This window comes from Heterocephalus glaber, unplaced genomic scaffold, assembly GCF_053883595.1.
Source record: "Heterocephalus glaber isolate CG9 unplaced genomic scaffold, H.glaber_assembly_v1.0 deba00001666, whole genome shotgun sequence".
Lineage (NCBI taxonomy): Eukaryota > Metazoa > Chordata > Mammalia > Rodentia > Bathyergidae > Heterocephalus > Heterocephalus glaber.
The window spans coordinates 23,036,526-23,050,070 of NW_028258406.1; positions in this window are offsets into that span (position 1 = coordinate 23,036,526).

Sequence of the window (13,545 nt, forward strand, 5' to 3'; positions counted from 1 at the left end):
ACTCTTTTGCAGAGTTATGGATGCTTTCAGACTCTAGGTTATCCTCTGGCAATGATAACGAGGGGTGAGTTGACTGATCTGAATTATAAAAGGTATTGTGATCATAAACAATAACAGATTTCTTTAGAGAGTATAAAGTTCTGTAAATAATTTTCTTTTTAAATCTGTTTAAAAATAACTATAGTGGAGAATTTATTATAGACCTTTAATAAGTAGCAAAACTTATAAGTACTCATAAATCTTATGGAGTATCAGAATCCTCAAGTGCATGACTTTCTGAGTAGACCAAGAGAAAGAGAATTCTATTTGGAATGAGAAAAGGTAAGAGTGGATAGGGAATAGAGATGCCCTGAGCAGAAAAGAACAGAGATGATTGAACCTGGGTGTATCTATCCCTCCTGCTCCAGATCTCTGCCATGAAGTGAGGCAGGTGCCTAAACCCAAACTAAACATCATATTGGATGGAACCCCAGTACAGGCTGCGTAAAGAGCAGGGAAGGGTGGGGGATGTAGTTTAGTGGCACTGCGCCTGCCTTGCCAGTTCAAGGTCATTTGTCCTCTGGTACTAAAACAAATAGCAGGGAAAAAGCATCAATGATGGGTGAAGGTAAGGAAGGGTTAGAGGGACTTTAGGAAGCATTAGGACATTATATGGGATTTAGAGGATGGCTTCTTACAAACTGCAAAGAGCTGTTAGATTATGGTTTTATAGTAAAAAGCTGTACTTAAATCTTGCGTCATTACTTTTTTGACAGGACTGTTTGCTACAATCATAAAAGTATTTTTTCTAGGGAATATAATGGATTCCAAATAGCTGATTTACAATGGAAGTTTTTAAGAATCAATGAGTTTATAAGTTGAAAGTTAATTGTAACAATTTGAGAACAATCTGGGAAGTCATTTCCTGTCTTTCTTTGCATCTTTTAATCATTTAGAATTATCCCATCTCAATTCAAAACAGCACACTTCAGCGGAATCATCAATGCAACATAAGATATGAATGAACAGAATGAGTGTGTCTATATACATGTAAATGCATGCATATGTACATACATATATATACAACATAGGAAGATGGAGATAAACATTTCCTTTTCATCTCACTCCAAGCAAAACAAATTGTTCTGTTTTTAAAGTGCTAAAGCTTGCTGCATATTAGAAGGCATTTTCAGGAATAAATATTGGTGCTTTAATCCAGGAGATTGGCATTGCATTTGGAGAAAGAGCTGAATTCAATACTTGTCTCCAATTTCTCATAGTCACTTGACACCCAGTAGGTCACTAAACTTCTTGAAACTTTACATTATTCAAATAATACTATCTACAAATCTACTTACTAGGTATTATGTTATGCAAATTAATAATAAAGGTAAAAGTATTACATGTGAAAATGACTTGAAAACTCTAAATCTCTATTTTTAGGTTTTCTGCTAACAATAAAAAATAGCACAACAAAAGTTCTTTATAGAACAATAGGAATTCATAATTTTCAAAGTACATGTGCTCATTTAAAATTAGGAGTTTTAGGGCTGGGGATTTAGCTTAGTGGTTTTGCCACCTGTTGGGCAAATGCAAGGACCCGTGTTCGATCCCGTGTAACAAAAATAAAAAATTAGGTTTGTGCCCTATATTGAAAAGTTCTTTATTTGATACGTCAATTCTTTTTTAGCTTTATGTACAAGTAATTTTCAATTGTCTTGCTTTTCTTTAGCACTTTATAAGCTTCATGTAGTCAAATATATCAGTACTTTTCTTTCTAAGTAGTGCCTTTTATATTACAGTTTGGAAGTTTTTCCCAATCCCGAGAGAATACATACATCTTTTATCTCTTATAGTTTGAATTTATTTTTATACTTAAAGTAGTCCTATTGTTATTGATTTCTATTATTACCTTAATCTAGTGCTCCTTTAAATATCCTTTAGGAAATACTGGTTTAATGATACATTTAATATGGCTCAAGGATGCCACAAGAATGGATGGGTCCACTTTCATCCTTATGAATGTTAATATCCAGTTTTCCCTGTATCATTTATTGAAGAATGTCCTGTCTCCGATGTGTTCTTCATTGAAAATCAGTTGACTATATATGTGTGGATTTGTTCCTGCTCCTAATACAGAGTGTCTTTGATACTATTTATAAATCTTTATAGTATTTGTAGGTATTTTTATTGTGACAAATAAAAGATAAACAGCACATATAGATTCTTGTTCTTGTTAGTGTTTGTCTCCTTTAGTAGTAGAAAATGCTTAGAAAACATATTTATTTCCTGTGTATGAGACTCTGCTAGAGCGGACAAATGGAGGAGGAGAAAATTCTAGACCAAGGAGAAGGTAGCAGCAGACAAGGAACAGTGCAGCCTTCAGCAGAAAAGAATGTAGCAAGCAGTCCTGAAAGTGTTCTCTACTCTCCAGAGCCTGGATACCATGTGAAGCTGGTTGCACAAACCAAAACAGACCCCAGCATTGGATGGAGTCACTCCCTCCAACCTGTGGATTTTTGACCCCGTGTTACTTTTGGGTTACCATAACAAAATACCTTAAATAATCAGCTTAAAGAGAGGAAACATTCATTTTGACTCAGGTTTGATGGTTGCAACCCATAGCTGGCTGTATTACTTTGGGACCTGTGGGTGAAGTATGTCACGGTGCAGAGTGACTAGTAGAGCAAGCTACTCAGCTCACAGCAAACAGAAGCAAAGAGAGGAAGAGATTGGCATTTCACAATCCCTTTTGAGGGTGACCCTTCAATGACCTGACACCTCTGAGTAGGCCCCAACAGTTAAAATTTCTACCTTCCAACTAGCACCAAGTTGAGGACCAAATCTTCAATACATGGGCCTTTGGGGACATTCCATATGCAAACTATAGCACCCTGTGTAGGAACAGAGAAGACATTTATGATAGAGAAAATAAAGAATCAATAGTTTGGAATTAGGAAATTAGATGAAATAAAAGGGATTTGTACCTAGGGACAGCAGTTGAATTTCAAATAAGCCATGAAAGCTTTCATGTTGTGCTTAGATTCAACAGTAATGAACCAATCTTAAATCTTGAGTCATTAAATTTTTTCGCAGTCCTAAGATTGAGCCATACATACATATAGAAAAAGGTAGATGGGGCCGGGGATTTAGCTGAGTGGTTCCGCAAGTAGAAGGATCCGAGTTCGATCCTCTGTACCAAAAAAAAAAAAGGTAGAGATTGAGATTTGGGATGTTCATACTCAAGAAGAGTCACGGTAGTACGGAGTATCTTTGATACTTTCTCTAAATCTCCTTGTAGCATCCACAGGCAACTTTCTTTCTTTAGATTATATTGTACAAAAGATAAATTACACTGGGATGCCCTTACCTCAGGTTTGTAGTTTCTTGACCCTATGCAAGAGCAGAGAAGATACCTATAAGTGATGAAAGTAAGGAGCAGATGGAGGGTCCTGAGAATCAAGAAATTACATGAGTTATAAGTAGATTTGTACCTAGAAACTGCAGTTGAATTGGAAATAAATCAAGCCACAAAATGCTGACACTGTCTTTAGGTTTAATTGTGAAAAACTGAACATAAAGATTTAGACATTAAACTTTTCCACAGGTCACATACGCATGAAAAACATTTAAAGATTTATTTCTATAAAAATATACATAAAAACTTTAGCACTGACCCATATAAATTTGTATCAATCTACATTATGCTGGAACTACTTGTGAAATATACATATAACAGTGACTTACAAATAGATATAGGTATCATATATACATGTACATATATATGCATACAAACACAAGCATACAAGAATTCATACACTGACACACATGCACAAAAAGAAAGAGAAAAATTGGGATTTGGGAAATTCACAGCATGACCTACAGAGTATCTGACATTTTAAGTGGTCAGTAAGATGGGATAAGAGGAATGTGTTCCAACAAACTAAAGTTTAATTTAAAATAGATTATACCACAAAAAGTTATATATTAATTCAGATTCATGTGTAAACAACTGTACTTAAAGCTTTATTCATTACATTTTGACAGGACTAAAACACAATAAAGCATAATTTCTAGAGAATATGACCTATTAGATTCTAAATAACTGACTTATATGTGAAGTTTTTAAAGATAGTTTATATATTGAAGTAGCTAACTTGAAGTAAAAAGTCATGTGGTATGTTACCTTTTGATCCTTTAGTGAAGGATCTGAAATCAAAGCAGCAGCCTCACTTGAATTCATGAATGAAAAGTAAGATATAAATAAACACTTGTATAAATATGCGTATATACACGCACACACACAACATATAGAAAGATTGAGATATGTGATAGTCTCTGTAGAAGCATCCATGAGAATATAGAGTTCCAGTGTCCTCTCATGGTAAGATCTGTGTGGAATACTCTGCCTTTTGGTATGAGGTAGAAAAGAGCTAAGACATAGAGGGGATCTTCTTAATCCTAGAATTTATTACAGTTAGTTATAACATATGAAATTCTGTTGGCCAAAAGAGTAGAGAATTCCATTTGGAGCAAGGAGGAGACAACAATGGAGAGGGAGCAGAAGAGGCTTCAGTGGAAAACAATGAAGCTAGGAGTCCTAAAAGTGTTCCTCACCCTCCAGAAATCTGCCACCATAGGAAGAGGCTCATGGGCTGGGGATTTAGCTCAGTGCTTCCGCAGTCTGCCCCGCAAGCGCAAGGGCCTGAGTTTGAGCACCAATACCAAAAAAGAAAAAAGGCTCATGCCCCAAACCTATACCCATCATCAGATAGGATGGAGCTCCTGCTTCATCCTGGAGTTTCTCTATTTGAGAGCAGAGACCTAACTTTGAAACTAAAATTAAGAAGTGGATACTGATTTAAAAATCAGGAATTTAAATGAGGTAAAATTACAATTGAAGCAGAAACTGCTATTTAGAAAACTAAATGCCTAGAAACTGCAGTTGAATCAGAAATTAATTCACTGAATGCATTCCCATTGTGTTTAGGATGAATAGTAAGGAACTGAACTTAACTCTTGGGTCATTAAAGTTTTTATAGATCAATATTCATTATAAACATATAAAGACTCATTTTTATCAACAAATGATGAGTTTACAAATAACTGGTTTATATGTGAAAAAGTATTCCTTATAGAATATTAGCTAATTTGAATCAGAAAATTAAATAAAAGAAATCGTGTGTTTGACACTATGTATTTTTAAATCCTTAAGCACTACCCCATATGAATTCAAATCAGAACCCTGTAATGGAGTTACTAGTAAACTGTAAGATATATATATATATATATATATATATAGAGAGAGAGAGAGAGAGAGAGAGAGAGAGAGAGAGAGAGAAAATCGAATACATGTTGATAAGTGGAAATGGGGCTGTATATATGCAAACATATATATATATATATATATATATATATATATATACAGAAAAAGAGGTTGAGATTTGGAAGTTCATAGGCAATACAGAGTATCACTGATATTATTTCAAAATGGTAGCTCTCTAGCATATGTAGGTACCTATCTTTGGGGATCAATTTGGATAAAAGGAACTAGAAAGGTGGGTTCCTGGGCAGTGAAGTTCAATTGCACCAGAGAAATTGCTACATGTTGATTCAGGTTCATTATTAAACAACTGTACTTAAATTTGTGTAATTTCATTTTTTATAGAACTAAAAATTTTTTTTTCCGGTATGAGTGATTGAACTCAGGTCCTTGCCCTTGTGAGGCAGGAGACAGAACCACTGAGCTAAATCCCCGGCCTAGAACTAAAATATGTGTTACAACCCTAGGTAGCATCTCCAGAAAAAATGGTTTATTTGATTCCGGATAACAGATTTAAACAAGAGATTTTTAAAGGTCATCCACTTTATAAGTTGAAGAGTAATTGTAACTTGTTATTTTAACTAAAATTAGTCAGTAAGTACTTTTTAAATTCTTTAGCACCCTCCCATCTAATCAAAAACAAGACGAGTCAATTCACCAATACAATGTAAGATGTAAATTTATATATATATGTGTGTGTGTGTATGCATACATACACAAACATATGTACATACATGCATACACACAAATTTATAGAGACTGATATTTGGGATGTTCACTGTCAGAGTATCTATGAGAATATAACGTTCCTTTCAACTTCCAATGTCTTCTTGGGTAAGCTTCTATATATAATATCTCAGCCTTTTGGACAGAAGTGACAAAAGAAAGAATAAGCCATACATGCAATATTTTTACCACTAGTGTTTGTCACCCTTAGTTGCTACATATGACAGTCTACAGAGTGGAGTAAGGGAGGAGAGCAACTGATCTGGACCAAGGAGGAAGTAGCAGTTGAGGCATGAGTGAAAAGAATATAGCTAACGTCCCTAGAAGTGTCCCTCTCATCCTCAAGTGCTCCACTACCAAGGGAGGCAGGTGCCAAAATCCAATTCTTTCATCCCTTTATGTGGAGCACTGCCTCAGGTCTACTGTTTCTTGACCCTATGTGAGGAAAGAGAAGACATCTGTGATGGTGAAAATAAGGGACCAATAAGGAGACATGAGACTCAGAAATTTAGATGGAGTAAAATATTTATTCCTAGAAGTTGTAGTTGAATATGAAATAATGAAACAAAATTCTTTTCACATTGTAGTTAAATTTAATAGTAAGGAACTGAACTTGAGTCACAGATTAAGCTTTTTCAGTCTAAATATCTTCATTAAAACATACATTCAGTTCTATGGAGAAAGGATACAAGTTTTCAAATAACTAATTACTTGTAACTTAAATGTCAATCGTTTAATTTTACTTAATTTGAACCAAAATGTTGTCAGTCACATGGTGTCTTACTGTGTTCCTTTTTGATCCTTTAGAACTGTCCTGCGTGAGTTGAAATCAGTATCCAATGATGAGCTCACCAGTGCAATGTAAGATATAAATGAATATGTACTATAAAAGCACCATGCATATACACACACAACCTACAGTGAGATTTAGATTTAGATATTCACTCTCAAGAACAACCATGGGAATAAAATTTCTCTGAAGCAGTTTCTGAATTCCTACCATGTCAAGCTTCTCCAAGGAACTTTTTTTGTTTTTGGAATTGAAGTAGAAAAAGGGAGAACAAGTCATAGAGGGCGCCTTCTTACTGCTGGTGTTTATCAACTTTGGTGTCTATGTATGAGACTCTACTAGAGTTGGCCAAGTGAGGTCAGAATCCTATTTGGGACCAAGAAGAGTTAGCAGAAGGCAGGGAGCAGAGCGGCTTTCTGCAGAAAAGAATAAAATCAATAGATCCTAGAACTGTGCTTCCCCCTCCAGAGCACTGGCTCCATGTGAGGCTAGTATCCCAAACCCATAACTGTTTTCATTTGGAGTGAAGGTCCTGTCTCCCGCTTGCATCTTCTTAACCCTATGTGAGAGAAGAATAGAATAGGAAGAGGAGTAGGTGGATATTATCAATACATGCTTCTATGCATATATTTGAAATATCACAATGAACCCCATTAAGATGTACAATTCTATGTGATACTAAAAACAGATATAAAATGTTTAATATTGAAATAAATTTGACTATAAAATACTAAAATAGTGTTATTTATTTGGTTTAGGTTCAGGAGTAAAAGAAAACTATACTTAATGTGTCAGTGATTTTTGACATGTTAAAACTTTTAACTTTTCAAGTTGACTTTTCAAAGATCAAAACATTTATGTTAAAGAATAGTTGCAGCTAATCTGAACCAAAAATCAAATCTAGGAAATCATGTGGTGTCTAACTATATATATGTGTGTGTGTGTGTGTGTGTGTGTGTGTGTGTGTGTGTGTGTGTGTGTGTGTATGTGTATATGTGTGTGTTTATGTATTTTAAATCCTTTAGCACTGTCTCATCTGAATTGACAACAGAAACAGGAAGAAGTCCTCATTGAAACGTGAGATCTATATAAATACACACATATGCACACATGCCTACATATGTAAACGTAAATATAGCCAGAGATATGGTTGACAAAGCATGTACAACAGGAAAAAAAGAGATTGAGATGTGACAAGTTCACTCTCAAGAGCATCAGTGACAATACGGACTGACAGTTTCTAGTCTCCTTGCTCTAGTATCTATGGGTATTTTCTACAGGAAAAGATCATAAAAAGAATGCTTCTTATTCCTAATCTGCTGGCCGCCCTTGGTTAGAACAGCCAAAAACCTTAGGAAAGTATGAGGATATCTGTATGACTGGTAAAAGAGAGAATCCTATTTGCAGCAAGGAGGTAGCAGAGGGCAAAGAGAAGTGGAGTCCTCAGCAGAAAAGAATTCAGTTAATATACTCTGAATCTCTTCCTCACCCTCCACAGCTCTGCATCCACTTCAGATACAAATCTCCTATTACCTTTAATGGAGTCCTTTTCTCAGATCTGCAGTTATTTGAACCCTATCTAAAAGGGAGAAAAAGACACCCATGATATCTTTCATGATGAAAATATGGGGTAGTCAAGGGACTTAAGAATCAGAAAATTAGAAAGAGCTAAATTTATGAGTATCTACACAAATTGATTTTTGAAATAGAATAAATTTAATCCAAAGTGCTGGTACCTGTGTTGGTTAGATGCAGTGATAAAGAACTGCACTTTAGGGCAGGGAATTTAGCTCAGTGGTTCCACTGCCTGTCTTACAAGTGCAAGGACCGGAGTTGGATCAGTGGTACCCTCCCCCCAAAAAAGAACTGCACTGCACTTTAATTTTGATTGATCAGGCAGTTTTGTAAAGCACAAGATTATCTCTACATCATATAAAGCTTAATTACATGTGAAAATGATATACCAGGTAATTGATACGTTTTTAGAGTTTGACCAATTTATAAATCATAAACCAATTATATAGACTTCAACCAAAATAAGCAATTATCTGAAGTTACTTGGCTCTTATATGAATATTTAACACTCATTTGAGTAAAATTAGTAGTCTTTGACTTCTTTGATAGACCTTTGATATATCTCATTTTGTAATGCTAATATATGTGTATATTTACATACACATGATATATGAAAGACTGTATATCTGTAAGACTATGAAGAGGCAGAGACAAAGATGAGAGTCAGAGTGAGATAGAGAGCCCAACAGAGAAGAAAAATTTTGAAAAATTTAGTCTGGGAAGTATTCACGGATTCTAAAATTCTTGCTAAAATGTTATATCCTTTATATTCAAAGCATTCATGTATAAATAATTTTTACATCAATGTTCCATATAGCAAAGCTCCAATGATGTTTTTTTGCATTTTTGATAGTTAAAATATATTAGGACAACTCTCCAGTCTTGGTGGTGATGATGAATCTATTGATTTTGAAAAACAATTTGAAATTTGACGGGATGAAGGGAAACACTGACAGAACACTTAGCTTTGGGAAAAGAGAGCTTCCCAAAAGGAAACAAAAAGAAAACTATGGAATGATATAAAAATGTATAGGAGGGAGATACACAATGATTCTAAATTGAATTTACAAGCAAGTATTGTGTTTGAAAAAAATTTCCATCTACTCACAAATAAATGCTTCTGCAGTTTGAAAATTGACAATATCCTTCATAAATAGAAATTTTATTACAAAGTATTTTCACAGAGAAGTACAAGATGCTACTTTTTCCTCAATAGTGGTCCTTTCTCACTTTTCTTCTGATTCCCAGTTTGTAGATTTTTGTCTTTGAACAAATAGGAATGGTAGGAAAAGAAAATATGTTTTGCTGATTAAAAACCCCTTCACACTCATTGGAATTTTATTACTTTTGTTTCTGAGCAATCTTACCGGGCATACTTTCCATTACATGATCCGTCTGAATTTTACATGTACTCACTGTAAAGCCACAATAAATTCTTAAATTCACTTGTACCTGAACTGCAGAACTGAAGAAATATTCAGGAGACTTTTCTGCAGGTCCACTCTTCCATAGTTTGCATCAGTGTTGAAGAGAAATTATCTCCTGCCAAAAAGGAAATTAATGTCACATTGAAATTTTTTGGCATCTAGACAAAAGTTACACGGAAAACAGGCAACTAGCAAATAAAAGCAATTCTTCCAATTACCTTAATGTTTATTTCATCATGTGGCATTAATGAAAAAGTTCACGCTACCATTTTATCAAATTATGTCTGCAAATTAGCTGTTCATTTTTTGTAATGGGATTATCCAAAACTACAGCAAAATTTGGGTAGATTGAGCAATTGCAAGCATTTTCTTCTTTTCATCCTACTCCAAAGAAAATAAAGTATTTTTTAAAGTACAAAAGCTCATTGCAGAGCTATAAGAGGCATCTACAGTATTCCTGGGAAAAACATTGGGTTTTAATTGGAATTGGAGAGACAACCTTAATTCTTGTGTTTTGTTTCTCATATTCACTAGACATCAAACAAGTCACTAAACCTCGTTAGGTTATTCAAACATAAAAATTCAAAATAGAAGTAAAATATATATGTGCAAGGAGCTTTGAAAACTCTAACATTCTATGTTATAGGTTTTCTGTTAAAGGCCAAAAATACAATTTCACTATAGGAAAATAGAAATTCACCATTTTAAAAATACATTTGCTCATTTAAGATTTAGGATACTTATGTCTGTCATTGGATTGGAAAGTTTTTTATTCATTATATTCCTTTTTATTCTTCTGTAGGACCAGTGATTTTATCTTCCATCAGATTATTTCTGTTTTAATATTTAGATGTTTGATCCATTTTGATTTTAGTTTAGAACATGGTGAGAGATCTAAGTCTAGATTCAATCTTCTGCACATGGATAGCAGGTTTTGCCAGTACCGTTTGCTAAAGAGGCTATCTTTCCTCCAGTATATATTTTTGGCTCTTTTGTAAAAAATATCAGATGATTTACTATGCCTGTGGTTGTTTCTGCATCCTTCATCCTGCTCTATTGACCTATATATCTGTGTGTGTGTGTGTGTGTGTGTGTGTGTGTGTTTTAATCACTGTAGCTTTGTGAAATAGCTTGAAATATGAGATTGTGATGCCATCTGGTTTGCTCTTGTTGCCCAGGGTTGCTCTTGCTATTCTGAAAACATTTTTTGGTTCCATGTGAATTTTAGGCTTTTTTCCTCTAGATCTATGAGGAATGTTATTGGCATTTTGATTGGGATTATATTAAATTTATATATCATTTTTGGAAGTATGGCTATTTTGATAATATTGCTTCTGCCTATCCAGGAACAAAGAATATCTCCACATTCTGATATCTTTTTTAATCTCCTTTTACAGAGTATTGTAGTTTTCATTATAGAGGTCTTTCACTTCCTTGGTTAGGTTATTTCCTAAGTGTTTAATTTTCTTGATGCTCTTATGAATGATATTATTTTCCTAATTTTTTTCTTGGTATGTTCACTACTGGCGTACAGGAATGCTATTGATTTTCATGTGATTTTATATATGGCTATGATACTGAATTTGGTTATTAATTCTAGGACTCTTTTGGTGGTTTTTTTCTGTAAAGAATCATACCACCTGCAAATAATAATTTGACTTCTTCCTTTTCCATTTATATTCCTTTTATTTTTCGTAGTTTTATAGGAGTCTTGCTGAGATTTAGAAGTAGATTTGCAAGAGATGTGAGGTGCTAAATTCTCCTTTGTGCCTGAATGATTCTGACAGGCATGGTTTCATATGATCACTTAATCAGGCATGTTCAGTTTTATTCTAATAGATTCTTGCTGCTCAGAGATCCAGTAGACTATGTGGGATCAGGAGGGTTTTGTATGAAGAGAATGACAGCCCCCAAGAATTATTTACTTGTTTTACCATTTAGCCTTCCATGGACATCACTCAGCACTCCAAGCCTGGCAAAAGCGGAAGGTACAGGTAAAGAAGGGAAGATTAGAAGAATTGAAGATACTGCGTGTCTTGGGTTACAATAACAGCATTCATCTGAGACCAATTTTGTCGGTGCCTTGGTTCTGCTCAGTATCTATCCTTTCATTTCTACAGTCTTGGGTTCAGCCTATGAGTAGTTTTTGGACCTATCTACTAAGGGTAGAAATTTGGTCCTATATTGGAGAGTTCAACAGGCAAGAAATTACTCCCCAGTGACTATCTTCTCACCAGTTTTAGGCTCTCCCATCTTTAGCTAATGGAAAGGATCCATTCTTTACAGTATTTTTACTTTCAAATATATATCTTAGCTACTTATTGCTGAGACAAAATATTGGACACCCAAAGTGAAAGAAGGAATTTTATTTTGCTCACAGTCTGTAGGGGTTTCAGTCCATAATCGGCTGGCTCCAAGGCAGGTTGGCATGACAGAGGGGCATTGCAGAGGAGAAGCAGTTCATGGTGGGCAGAAGATAACAAAGCAAGCAAGAGAGATTAGCAGCATCTTTTTGCCCCTTTTATATTCTATCTAGAGTATTGGGTTTAGGGTGGGTGCCAAAGCAATCAGTGGACTGATTTATTAATAAACCACTCAATCCTAGCATTTCATCATGAGTCAGTCACACACTCTACATACAGCAACCTCTGAAAATACCACCTATGACCATAGGAGGCTTTGGGGGGACATCTAAACACAAGCCATAACAATAATTTACTAAAATTATTTATCCCCAAAGCATTTTCAATCCCAAATGAAACTCTCAATGTTTATCTGTTCCTTCGGTATCTAGTTTCAAGAGGTGAATATTAAAAGGTAAGAAAATAATTTACTCCCTAAGCCCATTCCTGAAATCCCTTAGTTCATTACAGTGGAAACAGATCTAGCCAATATTTGATGATTTGCTTCCAGATCCCACAGTTTCTTAGTGGAAGAACTGCAGCTGGAATATAGTACAGTTCTCTTCTATCACCCTCTTCTGTCTCCATGTTATATTGCTTTAGTTGATGACCCCAAGCTTAATATTTTCCCCCAAGGCTAATGTTACTTTAAAGTTAATATTGGAGTTTTATCCAGTTTTATGTTTTATTTACATATTTCTAGATAAGAAAGTAATAAAACTCATGAAGCAGAAACAAAATTTTAGTTATTAGTAAAAGGTAATTTGTTATATAACTTCTGAAAAGTTTCCTTTTCAATTCTTATTTATAAAAACTTTTGCTTTTGTTAAATTAATAGTATATGTTAGAGAAAATAGATTAATTTCATTTTTATTAATTTTTGCAGCACCAAGATTAAGAAAATTGTGGAATTGTATCTTCAGTTGTATTCAAGTATGTGAGGGTCTAGAAAAGGAAGTAATTAAATATCTGTGATATTTAATATGAATATTTTTAATAGAAAAGAATTAGTATAAAGAAAACTAGAAAAATAAAAAGCATTCCTATTATAAACATGTTGCTAAATAACGTACTCACATTAAATGTAATCTAATTTATGTTGAAATTTTGGTTTAAGATGAACATTAAGACTTGCAAAGAAATGACATTTGTTTAAGTCTAAGCAGTGGCACGTTAGTATATTTTTTTCTACCTATAAAAGTAAAAATAATGAAGCATACATTTTAAGATTCTGTAATTACAGAATTAAATGCCTTACATATCTAGAATTACTCCTTGATTCTGGAAACATTTTGCTTAGGCTCTGCTCTACATTAGAGTAAG